The sequence below is a fragment of the Equus caballus genome, chromosome 10, assembly GCF_041296265.1.
Source record: "Equus caballus isolate H_3958 breed thoroughbred chromosome 10, TB-T2T, whole genome shotgun sequence".
Lineage (NCBI taxonomy): Eukaryota > Metazoa > Chordata > Mammalia > Perissodactyla > Equidae > Equus > Equus caballus.
The window spans coordinates 54493574-54508725 of NC_091693.1; the positions used below are offsets into that span (position 1 = coordinate 54493574).

At 34.4% G+C, this 15152-nt stretch overlaps 1 long non-coding RNA gene across 2 annotated transcripts in view; it reads right to left on the reverse strand.

The window, feature by feature from the left end:
* The window catches only part of LOC138915799 (uncharacterized), a 175394-nt gene extending 168969 nt beyond the window's left edge, over positions 1–6425 (reverse strand). For both annotated transcript variants that reach the window (XR_011422088.1, XR_011422089.1), the window contains exons 1-2: positions 6320–6425; positions 3325–3499 (exon numbers count right to left, since the gene is read on the reverse strand). This is a non-coding gene — a long non-coding RNA (uncharacterized lncRNA). The remainder of the gene's footprint in view (positions 1–3324; positions 3500–6319) is intronic.
* Between the last annotated feature and the right edge of the window lie 8727 nt (positions 6426–15152).

Genomic DNA, 15152 nt, shown 5'->3' on the forward strand with positions numbered 1-15152 from the left:
TGCCTAATCTAATGACCTCTGATGAGAAGTGAAGAACTCAACGTGCAGCAAAATGAAACTCGAGAGCATGCACGCTAATTAGTGGCCCACATGGGACAAAGTCCTAGTTTTCTGATTTCCCGCCCAGCCTTACTTCCAGTATGCAACACTATGTAAAACTGTGTGACCTGTAAAAATAGAGAATAGGAAGAAGAGCACAAGAATGAGGAGAATTTTTATATCTGTAAATAAGGGTTATAGAGATATGTTGAAGAATGGACTGAGTATTATTAAAGCTATGATTCTCTAACATGGTTCTAACATTCAGAAGAAAGGGACTTAGTCTACTGCAACTTGCTTTTAAAATGTGAGGATAATTATTTAAGGCTGTGAATGAAGATACAGACATATTGAAATAAAAAGGTAAACCTAATGGCCTCATTCCCTTTTATTGAATTATTATCACCATTTCTATTACAAGTGTCAACTTTTTGTGGAATCAGTCTGATGGAATAAGCCATAGTAATGTAATTTAATTCATCATCTTCATTATTTAGGTTGCATACCAACAGCCTTAAAATCAAGCAAGATAATGTAAAACACAAAACTGAATGTGAAGATATGAGCTTGTGATGACAGAAGGCCATATCCTGAATTTGCCATAGTGGAGATTAAATGTATTAAAATTGTTTGAGAAGATATTATGATTATGAAAATTACTTTATCTTTCTACTACTCCATCTGATACCTTAGACACCTAATGAAACAAAATCCATAAGATATTGTAACTCAGAAAAGGCCTATTTATTTATTATATTTAACTGGTTCTCTCAGAAGAAGATACCATCTTTTAAAACATTTCGAATAACATGGGTGGATATTTCTTTACATTATATGTGAGAAAAAATGGTATGTAAAATTTGATGAAGACATATATGCCAAAACTAACCAGTCAAATTTCAGTGATTCCTAATCTGTCCACAGAGAGGCAGTACTCTCCAGCAAAAGGAACATCAAACCTTAAAGAAAATCACATACAGTGCAAGTGAAAACAGACTGCTCTGTGAGATGGTTGTCACAGTTCGCAAGGGGAGAGGGGTGCCAAACAGCTCGGTATTACTGCCTTATGTTTAAGTAGGTAAAGCAACATACTGTCTTCATAATTAGACTTTAAAAATTACATCAGGGCCCAAAATGTATTTCTAATCGTAAATGGGTTTTGTTTTGCCTTTTTTCCCAATTGAATGATTTTTTGAAGCATAAATCTTTGAACATTTTGAACTTGACTGAATGGATGCTTGGGGATGCCCGGTGGCATAGTGGTTGAGTTCGCATGCTCTGCTTCAGCAGGCCAGAGTTCACAGGTTCAGATCCTGGGCACAGATCTAGCACTGCTCATCAGGCCATGCTGTGGCAGCATCTCACATAAAATAGAGGAAGATTGGCACAGGAATTAGCTCAGCGACAATATTTCTCAAGCAAAAAGAGGAAGATTGGTAACAGATGTTCGCTCAGGGGCCAATCTTCCTCAACAACACACAAAAATAAATAAAAAATAATAATAAATAAATAAATAATAAAGGATGCTTATCACTTTTGATGAACAAACCAATTTGGGCAGGAATTTAAGAAACTGTAGAAAGTTCTAAATCAATATTATCAAATAACTGGGAGAAAAACGTAGCTTGAAATTCTTTTGTAAAACTTTTAAAAGTGTTTGAAATTTTTTTGCTTACTGTATTTAGTTTTTGCTGTGATGTGTATTGTGTGGTCAGATTTCATTTGATAGAAAAATTTTGGAAATAAAAATACACCCTTATAAATGATATAGTTGAATCTTAGCATGTCATTGAATCAAGTGTTTTCAAAGCCCTTTTTGGTGTCCTTAAGATATAGGCCAAGGAGCCCAAGTTCAGGAAGAAGTTTTTAGAGAAAAGTACATTCCATATAATAAATAATAATATTATTTGTATATATATATCATGGGGGGGAGAGAGAGAGCTCACTGTGTCAGTCACTATCCTCCTCAGCTGCTACCCTAATGTACATTCTCACCAACAGAGTGCAAAGTTTCCCTTTCTTCCACATCCTTACCAATGCTTGTTATCTTAAGTTCCTCAAAAAATCAGAAATAGAACTACCATGTGATCCATCAATCACACTTCTGAAAATGTACCCAGAGGAATCAGCATCTCAAAGAGATATCTGCAGTCCATGTTCATTGCAGCATTATTCACAATAGCCAAGATAAGGAAGCAACTTAATGTCCATTGAAAGATGAATGGATAAAGAAAATGTGGTATGTAACACGATGTAATGTCAATCAGCCTTAAAAAAAGAAGGAAATGGGGGCCAGCCTGGTTGCATAGTGGTTAAGTTCACATGCTCCGCTTAGGGAGCCCGAAGTTCATCAGTTTGGATCCCGGGTGCAGACCTACACACCGCTCACCCATCTATGCTGTGGTGGCATTCCACATACAAAAGAAGAATAAGAATGGCATGGATGTTAGCTCAGCGACAATCTTCCTCAAGCAAAAAGAGGAAGATGGATGTGACCTCAGGGCCAATCTTCCTCACTGAAAAAAAAAAAAGGGCAATCCTGCCATTTGAAACAGCATGGATGAACCTGGAGGACATTATGCTAGGTGAAATAAGCCAGACACAGAAGGACAAATACTGCAGATACCACTTATGTGAGGAATCTAAAATAGTCAAATTCATAGAAGCAGAGAGTAGAATGGTGGTTACTGGAGGCTGAGGGAATAGGGAAATAACAGGGAAGTATTAGTCAAAGTTTCAGTTACACAAGACAAACAGATGAATAAGTCCTATGATACAGCACATTGCCTATAGTAAATAATACTGTATTATATGCTTAAAATTTTGCTAAGAGGATCTTATCACAAAAATATATTACATAATATAATAATAATGGTAATAATTATAAATAAAGAGGAAACTTTTGGAGTTGATGGATGGCATAGATTGTGGTGATGGTTTCACAGGTGTGTAATTATCTCCAAACTTAAGTTGTTTACATTAAATATGTTACAGCTTTTTTATGGCAATTATACCTCAATAAAGTGGTTTTTTTTAAGTGTCAAGTGTTCAAAACTCCTTATATATGTTAGTTATTTTGAGAATTCTTGAGTTAGTGACACTCTTCAAATCCATTTCTGACATTACACATTTTAATAGCAGCTCTCCAGCCTTTTCTGGCCTTTCATTGTTCCTCTTTATTTCATCTAGTAGTCCAAAAGCCTCTAGTGTGATCACTATGTAAGCTGCCATTTCTGATCCATCTCAGTCCCAGGACTGAACCTGAGTCAGTTCCTGTTCACCTACCAACTATCTCTTCTTCCACAGCTGACTGACTCCAGTTCCCATACATCTGCCTTTCCGGCCAGTCCCAACATATGGTCCATTGTACTTTTCAAGCATTTTAATATGTGTGACATTCCTTAATGAACAGATCATCTCAAAGTCCATGCTGAACTGTTTTTATGAAGCCAAAATGTCCCTGATATCAAACACAAAAAAAAGAGAGCATAAATAAAAAATGTAATGACCAATCTCAGATACAAAGATTAAAAAGTTATTCAATAAAACATTAGTAAGTAGAACTCAACAATATATTAAATACACTGGGAAAAAGTAGCATCTCCTCCAGAAATTCAAGGCTGTTTAATATTAAGAAGTCTATTAACATGATAAAAACATGTAAAAATTCTATAGTAAAATGAAAGACGATATGATGCATAGCTGAAATATTTAATACATGTCAACTTAAGGACAAGACAATGGAAACTCTTGCATCATTATTTATCATCATTATTCATGAATTAGCCAATAAAAGTCTTGGAAAGAAACATCATTAATATCAACAAATGATATGACACTAACAAATTCAAAAGAACCAATAAACTACTAAAAATGTAATCAAGAGTTTTCCAATATTTCAACATAAGTCAGATAAAAATTTAACATAAGGCTCTTTAGTAATAGCAATAAATAACAACTTTTGATGAATTAGCCTATCAAGAAACTTTAACAAACTTTACAGATAAGTGTAAATTAAGATGTCAATAAGTGAAATAGAAATAATTAATGCATTTATGTGTTGGTCATCCCAATTTAAATCATGATGAAATTTTTAAAAACTAGTTCTAGAAAGTTTATTAAACCATAAATTGACAAGAAAGTGTTGTACATTTTAAAATAGAAATAATAATGAGGGGTTTGTTATACCAAAATATTAAAATTTATCACAGATAAGCAACAATGTTAGTAATGTAATTAAAATGTACAAATAGATAGTGAAACAGTTGTGAAAGCCTCAAACACACTTAATTGTACAGAAGTAATTTATAGTATTTTTTTAGAGAAATTCATTTGTATAAAAATAAGCTAAACAAAGAATTAATGTTATCTGTGATAGTATCTCTCAAGATACTCATTACAGCATTGTTTATCATGGGAGAAATTTGAAAACTTAAGGATTCAACAGCATATCAACTACATTTTGTTTTCCAAAGATAAAATGCCAAGAGCCATTAAATGAGATGAAAAACATTACAATATATTATTAAGAAAAAATACATGTTTAAAAGAATGTTTTTAGTATTAGCCCAATTTTAAAAATAAAATGGGTGATATACCAAAATTCTGGAACTATGTGCATGAAATATGGATAAGACTCATCTCTACATATTGGAATTATTATTTAATTTCCTTTAAGTTTTTCTATATTTTTCCAATTTTTTACAGAGTTTATATTATGTAATCAGAAAAATATTATTTCTACATATTAAACATTAAAACACATACTTTTAAGTAAGTGATATACACATGATAATAATAACCATTATAATAAAATAGAGATTTTCCATGTTCTTAACCTGGAGCTGTTAGATCACTCCCTGAAGGGCTATGTGCTAATACTGAATTTTATTATTATTACTTTTCTTTGTAAGCCTATGTATCTATTTTATGCATTAAAAGACTATTCTGAAATGACTTTCATCGGCTTCACCTATGCAAAGGTGTCAATGGTACAAAATAAGGTTAAGAACTTCTGAGTATTCAAGACAATAACATCTCATTTTATTATTGCTTGAATTTCATATCTAAGTATAATTAAACACGAAAGAGTAGCACATTTCATTTTAAATATTCAATGAGATTGCATCACTTTATTAAAGCATAAATCATAAATTTATGAAATGAACATCCTCCCCTCGCTTGGCTCCCCTCTCCCACTGTTGTGCTAGTTGTTTCTGGTGTGTAAATCATCTTCATCTGAATCTTCATCTCAGGCTTTGCTTCTGAGGATGCTGACTTCAGAAAAAATACTTCCTAAAATACCTGAAGACCTAAAAGTTACAGGAAGCTTAAAGCGAAAACAAAACAAACTCATCTACTGAGATTAAACCAAATATTTCCCACCCCTGAAAAGGCCAAGTGCACCTAGTTCTCTCTTGTGAGTTTTATGAACACCAAAATGGGTAAATTTAAGAACTATTCCTCCTACCACCAAGCTGATCATCTAATGCTCCTATCTTTCCTTTAATTAATTCACTGGATGACAGCAAGAATTGAAAACTAAAACTAAAAATTTTTTGTAAAGCCCTGAATAATCATCTATTTTGCAGGAACCAAACTAAGATCCCAAGTGCCAGTAAGTTACTTCTCCCTAATGAGCCTCCTCTCTCATTCTCTATTAAAAAATTTATATATATTTCAAACTATATCAGAAAGATCATTTTACATAAGGAATAATCCTTAAATGCCTGTGGTACAGAATCAAATATTTACCCTTTACTGCCTCTACATGTCCAAGACAGATTGGCCTGTGTTCCTTTTAGTCCCTCAGGGCTCAAGGCAGCTCTTGTTGCCATTTTGACGTATTCTTTCATAGCTACCGAGGAAGAGCAAAGTAAAAGCAGAATTCAGCAGAATGCTCCAGCTCGGAGGTGACACATGCTACTTCTGCTCAAAAGTTGTTGACCAGAACCAGCCACTTGGTTCCACCGAACCGCAAGAGGACAAGAATTTTAGCCTCCATGGTGCCCAGAAAGGGAAGAGAACCAGCTGTCTATGAGCAGCTCTATGAGTATCATGCAAACACTTTTCTTCTCTCTCCTCCACTGCCCTCTCACACTCTCTGAGCTGAAGGACTTGACTCATTTTCTCACAGACAAAAACTAAAACTAGGAAGTGTAAATTCCCTCAAGTATCTAACACCAAAAGTAACCAAATTACCTTTAACCACACTCACCCTCCTCTGCTCTCCTCTAGTCTCAAATGGAGGTGACCCGTCTGAGAAAAGATACTCTCCTACCTGCACTGAGGTTTACTTCCTCTCCTCTTTAGCCACCCTGCTTCATCGGTGATTTCATTTTGAGTCTGTGTTTTCAGTCTCACTCACTTCTGTACTTTCCCTTCAGTCTATAAACGAGCTCAATTATCTCACCCCCAAACTATTCACAGCGCTGTAGCTCTCTTTCTCTAAATTTGGAAAACGATAGTTTGTGATTTGTTTCTCATCCTTTTCTCCCTGTATTTTTTGATTGAGGAAGGTAACGCATATAAGATTACACATTTAATTGTGTAAGATTAAACATATAAAAGCTTTTATTATATATGTGTGCATATATATATATGTATAATAATAGAAGGAATGCTTATTTACACAGTGTGTAAGAAATATAATAATACCCAATTCTTTGAAGTCCCCCTGTGTCGTTTCCTTACCTACTCCCATAGGAAGCCACTTTCTTGAATTTTAGGATAATCATCTCCTTGCTACTCCTTTATAGTTTTACCAAACATGTATATTCCCCCTAAAACCATTTTCTTTCCTTTTTATGCTAGACCCATTTATAAATGGAATCGTATCGTATGCATGTTTCTCTATTATTTGCATTTTTTTCTCAATATAAAATTTGAAGTCATGTAGATGCATTTGTCTGTAATGCATCCAATTTCACTGCTCTATTGTATTTCATTGTTTGGTATCTTAAAATTTTGTTTTTATTCATTCTAGTACTGGTGAAGTTTTGAGTTGGTTCTAGTTTTTTATTTTTTTTGCCACTACTAATAATATTATAGATATTCTTGTAGATGTCTCAGATGTTCATATACAAAATTCTCTATTCTCTAGAATTGCACATAAAAATGAAATTTCAGGGCCCGGCCCCATGCCATAGTGGTTAAGTTCAGTGTGCTCCACATTGGTGGTCTTGGTGTGTGGGTTCGGATCCTGGGAGTGGACCTACACCATTTGTCAGGCATGCAGTAGCAGCAACTTACATATAAAGTGGAGGAGCACAGATGTTAGCTCAGGGCCAATCTTCCTCAACCAAAAAAAAAAAGAAAAGAACAGAAATTTCAGGGTCATCAGGTCTATATATGTTAAAATTTACTAGGTAATGCCAAGAAGTTTTTCACAGTGACTGGATCAGTTTACACTCCCCAGTGACGGAGTATTACAATTCCTGTCATTTCACATCATTGCTAACATTTAGTATTTTCAGACTTTTTACATTTTTACAAATCTTTTGGGTGTGAAATATCTCATTGTAATTTTATTTTGCATTTTTCTAAGTGTTAATATGTTTACTTATATTTTCTTTCCCATAAAAATTGATTCATGACTTTTGCTCATTTTCCTATTAAATGATTAGGTTTAAAATATTAAGAGTTTTCTATATATTCTTTATGCTGCTCCATTTAGAGTTACTTGCATTACAAATGCCAGCTCTCAGATTACATCTTACCTTTTCATATTTTTATAATGTATTTTGAGCAATACAAATTTTAGTTTTCAATATTATCCAATGTTTCAACATTTTTCCTTATGTTTTTCATTCTTTGAATATTAAGGTTCCCTACCCAAGGAGTGTAAAGATATTCTTCTGTGTTTTCTTCTTAAGTGTTTCTACCAAAGTTATTTTATATAAGGTAACGTAGAGATCACATTTTATTTTTTCCACTTGAATAACCAAATGTTCCCATACAATTTGTGTAATAGTGAATTTGCCCCACTGCAAAGTTGACCTGTGTCATGTGGTATGTTTCTGGGCTCTATTCTGTTTTGTTAGCCTCATTTCATATTCCTGTGCCAATAACTTCACCAAATTTTCTTGATTATTATCAATTTATAACATCTTAATGACCATTTGGGCATATCTCCCTCCCCAAGTAGGTAATATTTTTTCAGGACTATTGTCAGTTTTTAGCTTTTGACCTTCACCATAAATTTGAGAATCAGCTTAACAAGATCCGCTAAAACCATGTTGATATTTTATTGAAAAGATCTGAACAGAGATTTCTCCAAAGAAGATATACAGATGGCCAACAGGCACATGAAAAGATGCTCAACATCATTAGCTATCAGGGAAATGCAAATCAAAACTACAATGAGGTATCACCTCGCTTGGGTCAGAATGGCTATAATTAACAAGACAGGAAACAACAAATGTTGGAGAGGGTGTGGAGAGAAGGGAACCCTTGTTCACTGCTGGTGGCAGTGCAAACTAGCGCAGCCACTATGGAAAGCAGTATGGAGTATCCTCAGAAAATTAAGGATAGATCTACCATATGATCCAGCTATTCCACTGCTGGGTATTTATCCAAAGAACTTGAAAACCCAAAGGCATAAAGATACTTGCACCCCTATGTTCATTGTGGCATTATACACCATAGCCAAGACTTGGAAGCAACCTAGGTGCCCATCAAGGGACGAATGGATAAAGAAGATGTGGTATTTATACACGATGGACTACTACTCAGCCATAAGAAATGACCAAATCCAGCCATTTGTGACAACATGGATGGACCTTGAGGGTATTATGCTGAGTGAAATAAGTCAGAGGGAGAAAGTCAAATACCATATGATCTCACTCATAAGTAGAAGATAAAAACGACAAAAAAAGAAACCACATAGCATTGGAGATTGGACTGGTGGTTCCCATTGGGGAAGGGGGGAGGGAGGAGGGCAAAAGGGATGAGTAGGGTCACATGTGAGGGGATGCACTATAATTAGTGTTCAGGTGGTGAACATGATGTAATGTATACAGAATTTGAAATATGATGTACACCCGAAAAGAATAAAAGTTAAAAAAAAAAAAAAGAAAAGAAAATGTACTGACTCTAGAGATTAATTTGGGACCATTTAGGATACTGAACCATATTATCCATGACTATTGCAGATCTCTTCATTTATTTGGGACTTTTAAAATTCTTTTACTGTGTATTTTCAACATAAGTTTCTTACATACCTTTTGTAAAATTTAATCCTCTCCTACTTTTTGTTAGATTTAAACCTTCTATAGTTGCTGTTTTTGGTAAAATAACAAATATTTTGTTTGTTGCTGTTGTATAGAAATGCAACTGATAATTATGTAGTGATGTTATATTTAGCAATTCATCTAAGTCTTTTTATTAATTCTATTAATTTCTCATTGTTTTGTCGATATTGAAAATTTTGATTTTACCCATTCCCTTTTATCTATTATTATTTTCCTGGCTAAATGCATTGCTGAGGACAACGGATAAAATTTTGAAAAGATTTTAATAAAGATGCTTTTAATATTTCATAATTGCCAAAAGTATTATTATCATTATTATTATTTTGTAGAGAGCTTATATCAAGTTAAGAAAGTTACCTTAAATTTCTGTATCATTCAGGGAAGTCTAAGTCTAATACAACAAATACTCCAAATCCTGCTGTCTTAACAGAATACATTTTTTGCTCAAATCACAATTGACAGCTGGTTGGCCTAAGTGGCCCTCCTTCATGTATTTATTCAATGATCCAGGATCCTCTTTTCTAGTGATTCCTCCGTTCCCTAGGTCTTAGGAGTCCTTTGCTGCATTCTCTGTATTTGGCCGACAGTCTTCAAGCAAAACGAGGGAGAATATGAGGATCACATGGGAGTTTCTGGGGTCAGGCCTAGACGCGGCATTCATGGTTTCCATTGGTCACGAGGCCACACAGTTATGTGGCCCCTTTCAAATATAAGGGACTTGCTCTTCAAGGAACTGTCTCTCAATGTGGTTTAGCAACTGCCTACAATGTAAATGTATAGAGCTTTTTAAAAATACTGTTTATAACAAGTCCACAGATGTGTGCATGTTCACTGGCATCCTGTCCATTAGACTGATGGGATGTACTGGAAAGGTAAATGATTTTAAAGTCCAGAAAACTGCATAACTATTCTATTTCTCAGAGCCTCACAAAATAATAGTTTGGGATTAAATGACCTCTAAGTAAATAATATCTAATTTCTTCAGTCACTTGTTAGATGAACATTTATTTTTCACAATGATGAGTTCTCCCTCATAAATTTATATTAGAGTGTTCCAGAACGTGAGGTGAAGGTAAGCTATCATTACAAGCACTTATTGACAGTAGCATCTTTCAGTATGATTGGGTAAATGAGAACACGTCTTTTGTATAGTCTTTTTGACTTGAGACCCTTATGGAAATGAGACTTTATGAAATGGTGTCACGGTGATTAACTATGCCTATTGTGAAGAATGGGTCTTCCAGCATGCCTTTTGAAAGATCCATCATTTTTCATCCAGTACCACAGAAATAATATGACAACCTCTAAATATAATCACATATTATTTTAACATCTTAATTAAATTAAAAGCCTCAAAGTTTCACATACAGTCAATAAGCACTTAACTAATTAAGCACTTTCCTATGTGCTGAGCATGAATGTGCTTGCTATATATTTGGCAAAAAGATAGTCATCATTTGACATGATGGCATAGTCTTTCTTAAACTATAGTTGAGTGTTTTATTAGAGGATTTCTCATGATTCTGGTAGAAAAGAGAGAAAACAACCAAACTGGATAATTTGATAAGAGTTTTAATAAAAGGACTCTGTACAAAGTAGGTACAGAGTTCAAGTAAACCAAAAGGGGACTGTGCAGGACTCCTGGGGCTAGTAACATTGAGGATCAGACCACCCCGAAACCTGAAGGGATAAGGGAGGGAATGGCTGTTGAAATGTGGAGCAGGCAACAGTGTGGAGAAGTCACCTAAAGGAATTCTGGTCTTTGCATAGAAGCATAGCCAACTCACAGCAATGTGGCAAGAGGGGAGCCAGAGTAATCAATTTTGTGAGAGATTTTTCAGAAAAATATAGCTTCTAAAATTACATTATCTGCAGCGTAATTTTAAACATATCAAAAATTGTCAAGATTAGGAGGTCATTGTAAGTTTCAATATTATTATTCTTTAAAAGTTAATGTTCCGACCAGTCTGGCAGTGCAGTGGTTAAGTTCGCACAATCTGCTTCAATGGCTCAGGGTTCACTGGTTTGGATCCTGGGTGCAGACCTACGCACTGTTTGTCAAGCCATGCTGCAGCAGGCGTCCCACATATAAAAAGTAGGGGATGATGGGCACGGATGTTAGCTCAGAGCCGGTCTTCCTCAGCAAAAAGAGGATTGGCAGCAGATGTTAGCTCAGGGCTAAACTTCCTCAAAAAAAAAAAGTTAACGTTCAATTTAAAACAAAATTTTATGACAATTTGAGCACTGCCCTCACCTTCTCCTCTCCTGCTGGTATTCGGCATTGACCAAGCCTTAGAAGGCAAGGGAGCCTATTAACAACCACCCATTTAGTCAGAATGGAGAAGAGTGACAAGTAGACATAGAAGGGCAAGCAGGAGATAGCTAGCCCAGAAGGGCAGCTCCGCATAATGGTGAATCGAGAGGCTCTGGAGTAAATGTCTGGGTCTGAATCTTAGCTCTTCTACTAACTGGCTCCATGACCTTGGGGAAATGGCCTAATCTCCCTATGTCTCAAATACCCTCTTCCTAAGAGCAGGTAATGGTATAAATTATCTTTTGAGACTGTGTAAGGAATAAATGAGGGAACATATATAAAACACTTAGACCATACCTATTATACAGTAAGCACTTAAGAAGGGTTGGCTATTTTTATTACTGCATGACATCACTAACAAAGCTCTCTGGTTTGCTTATCTGAGGGACTGCCTTTCCCTACTTCCATGACCTGCCAGAAGCAAATCTAACAAATAGGTGGGATTTTTTATTGTTTATTCATTACCCATTAGACTCCTATATCTAATATTATTAAATATACCTACATACTATTACTTTTGTATACAAATTAAAACCTGTTCTTAACAAAGGCTCAACAAATCAATTCGTTCTAATTACTGAAAAAAAAGGATTCATTTATTATTGCATTTGTTCAAACAAATGGTTTGTTGGTTTAAGCCAATGGACAGGCACTCTAATTGTTTAATTTGTTAATTAATAAATCAGATGTGGAAATTATTTGAAGGAGAAAAAGAGCTTTTGATAACATTAGTTATGTAGACCAACACATAAAGCTAGTTCTACTTATGCCCTACCATGCATAGATGAGTGCATTAATTTATTTATTCCATAAATGTATATTGAATATCACTGTATGAGAAATATAAAACTAAGTGCTAGTAATTAAAAGGTAAAATGATGAAAATTTGTCTGCAATTGGAGAGAGAAATGTTTTCAAAATAAAAGCATACATAAAGATACTTGCACTCCTATGTTCCTTGCGGCATTATACACAATAGCCAAGACATGGAAGCAACCTAGGTGCCCGTCAAGGGACAAATGGATAAAAAAGATGTGGTATTTGTACACGAAGGACTACTACTCAGCCATAAGAAATGATGAAATCCGGCCATTGTGACAACCTTGAGGGTATTATGCTGAGTGAAATAAGTCAGAGGAAGAAAGACAAATTCCATATGATCTCACTCATAAGTAGAAGATAAAAACAACGACAAACAAACACATAACATTGGAGATTGGATTGGTGGTTACCATAGGGGAAGAAGGGGGAGGGCATAAGGAGTGATTAGGCTCACATGCGAGGGGATGGACTATAATTCGTTTTTGGGTGGTGAACATGATGTAATCTACACAGAATTCATAATATATTATGATGTACATCCAAAAGTAAATTTTAAAAAAATTAGATGAAAAAAATTAAAAATAAGTAAATAAATAAAAACATAAAGATAACAGTATAGTCATATTAAAATGTCATGAGAGTCCATTTGTGCAAGTGACACATTTTTTGCATCAGATGAGAAATTCTTCAGAAAAGAGCTAAGAGCCCAATATTGAAAGACCACTGAGTTTTGGAATATTAAGTGACTCCAGCATTAAGAAACAGTTAAAGCTGTTACAAAAAGACCCTCCTTGCTCATCTACTAGATTGAACTATATTCAATTGCCATTTTTGTAGATCAAAAATTCTCATATATTAGCAATATCATAAAGCTTCGAGCTGATACATAATATTAGTAGAACAGTATTATTCTAAGATGTTTTTCTCTCTCAAAGATGCATTGGTTTCCTAATCTAAAAGTCAAATGCACATTCATTGCAAAGTTTTTTCTTTTTAAATTTAAGAGAGGAAAAAAACGTTTGTAAGCAAAGAATTGAAGAGACTTGGAAGTGATATGTATTAAATATAGGACTTACCTCCTAACAATATCTAATTCTCACTGCCACTTACTGTTAACCACCTTATGCAAAAGATATTTTTAAGCCTCATCCTGATCTATGAGGTAGGCATTTTTTACCCACATTTCAAAAATAAAGAAACTGAAGAACAAAGAGATATATATCTTGCTCAAGTTCACACAGAAACGAACAGAACTGTATTCTGAGCCCAGGAAGCCTGACTCCAGAAATTCTGCTTCTATTATACTCTGATTTTCCACAGAACAAAAATGCAAACATAAGCAAAAGAGAAAGCAGACTTCATCTGTATATATGGGACAAATTTGAAGTCTAGTTTAAAAAAATGTATTAGACTAATGAAGGTCACTATAATGCTAAAATGTATATGAAGCTTAAATTGTAGACAAATTCAGAAAATCAAAAGATACCAGAACTAATTTGACCCTGGAGGATTCATCCTACAGATTTATCTGTAGACTTCAAAATTATATTTGTGGCATTATTGATAATAGAAACAGATTGGAAATAACTCAAATGCCTTTTAGTGTAGTACTTAATTCAGTACATTTTTTTACTCAGTGGATATTTTTTAATTTTTAAGAAGAACTCATGCTCATGGATTCTATATTCCTTAAATACCTTGGTGTTTAAAAATATCTGCTCTGTCTTTATCTTTGAATTACCTTCAGGCTAGGTTATCTTCCTTGTTAATGTCTTTTACCGTTTAGAATTACATGCATATTACTACTTTGTCTTCTAGCAATGAATGTTCTGGGTGAAAAGTCTAAAGCCAGGTTGGTCCTCTCCATTTCTAAGTAAAGGGAAATCTTTTTTCTACCTAGAAGTTTGCAGACTTTTATTTTTCCTATCTTGATATTCATTAATTTAGCCAGAATATTTCTTAAAGTTGAGCATTTTGAATCTTATTTTCCTGAAAAACTATGTTTTTTTTTTATGTATAGATTGGAGTCCATGTTCATGTTAGAAAGTTTTTTTGGCTAACAAAGTTCAGCAACTCTAAAATGTCCTAAAAGTCCCTGAATGTTCTGACCACTGCTTACCTTTTCAAAATCATTTTATGTCACTCTTCTCCCTCTGTTGCTAGTCCAGTCAAAATGATCTTCTCTCTCTTCTTCAAATAACCAAGGGCTTTGTACAGAGAGTTCACTTCCTGTGTCCTGTCTTTTGCCTTCTTCTCTTTCAGGTTAAGTGACACTTGCTCAGGGAGCTATTCATTGATCTCCCAAACCTCACTGTTGGTTAGATTTCACTACTAATTTTTTGTCACAGCATCCTGTCCTTGGTATTTATAGCAGATATCTAAATTATAACTATTTAGTTATGTAAGATTCTTTGTTTAATTTATTCCTTTACAGACTCTAAGATAATGAAGACAGAAATCACATTTATTTTATTCATGCAGCCTTCCTACCATCTTACCATCTCACAAAGGGTTTTTGTTAAATGGATGGATGAATGCACGCATGTATGGACGCATCAATGGATGAATCCAAGAATTCTTTGAATACATTTTTAAAAATCTGCCCAATTTTAAAGTCTGGAATCCCATGTTAATACTCTTACTGCCTTTTTACATTTATTTTTACTTGATTACTTAGAGATCGTTAATTTCATCACACTTATCAGCATATATTCCTTTGTGCTTTG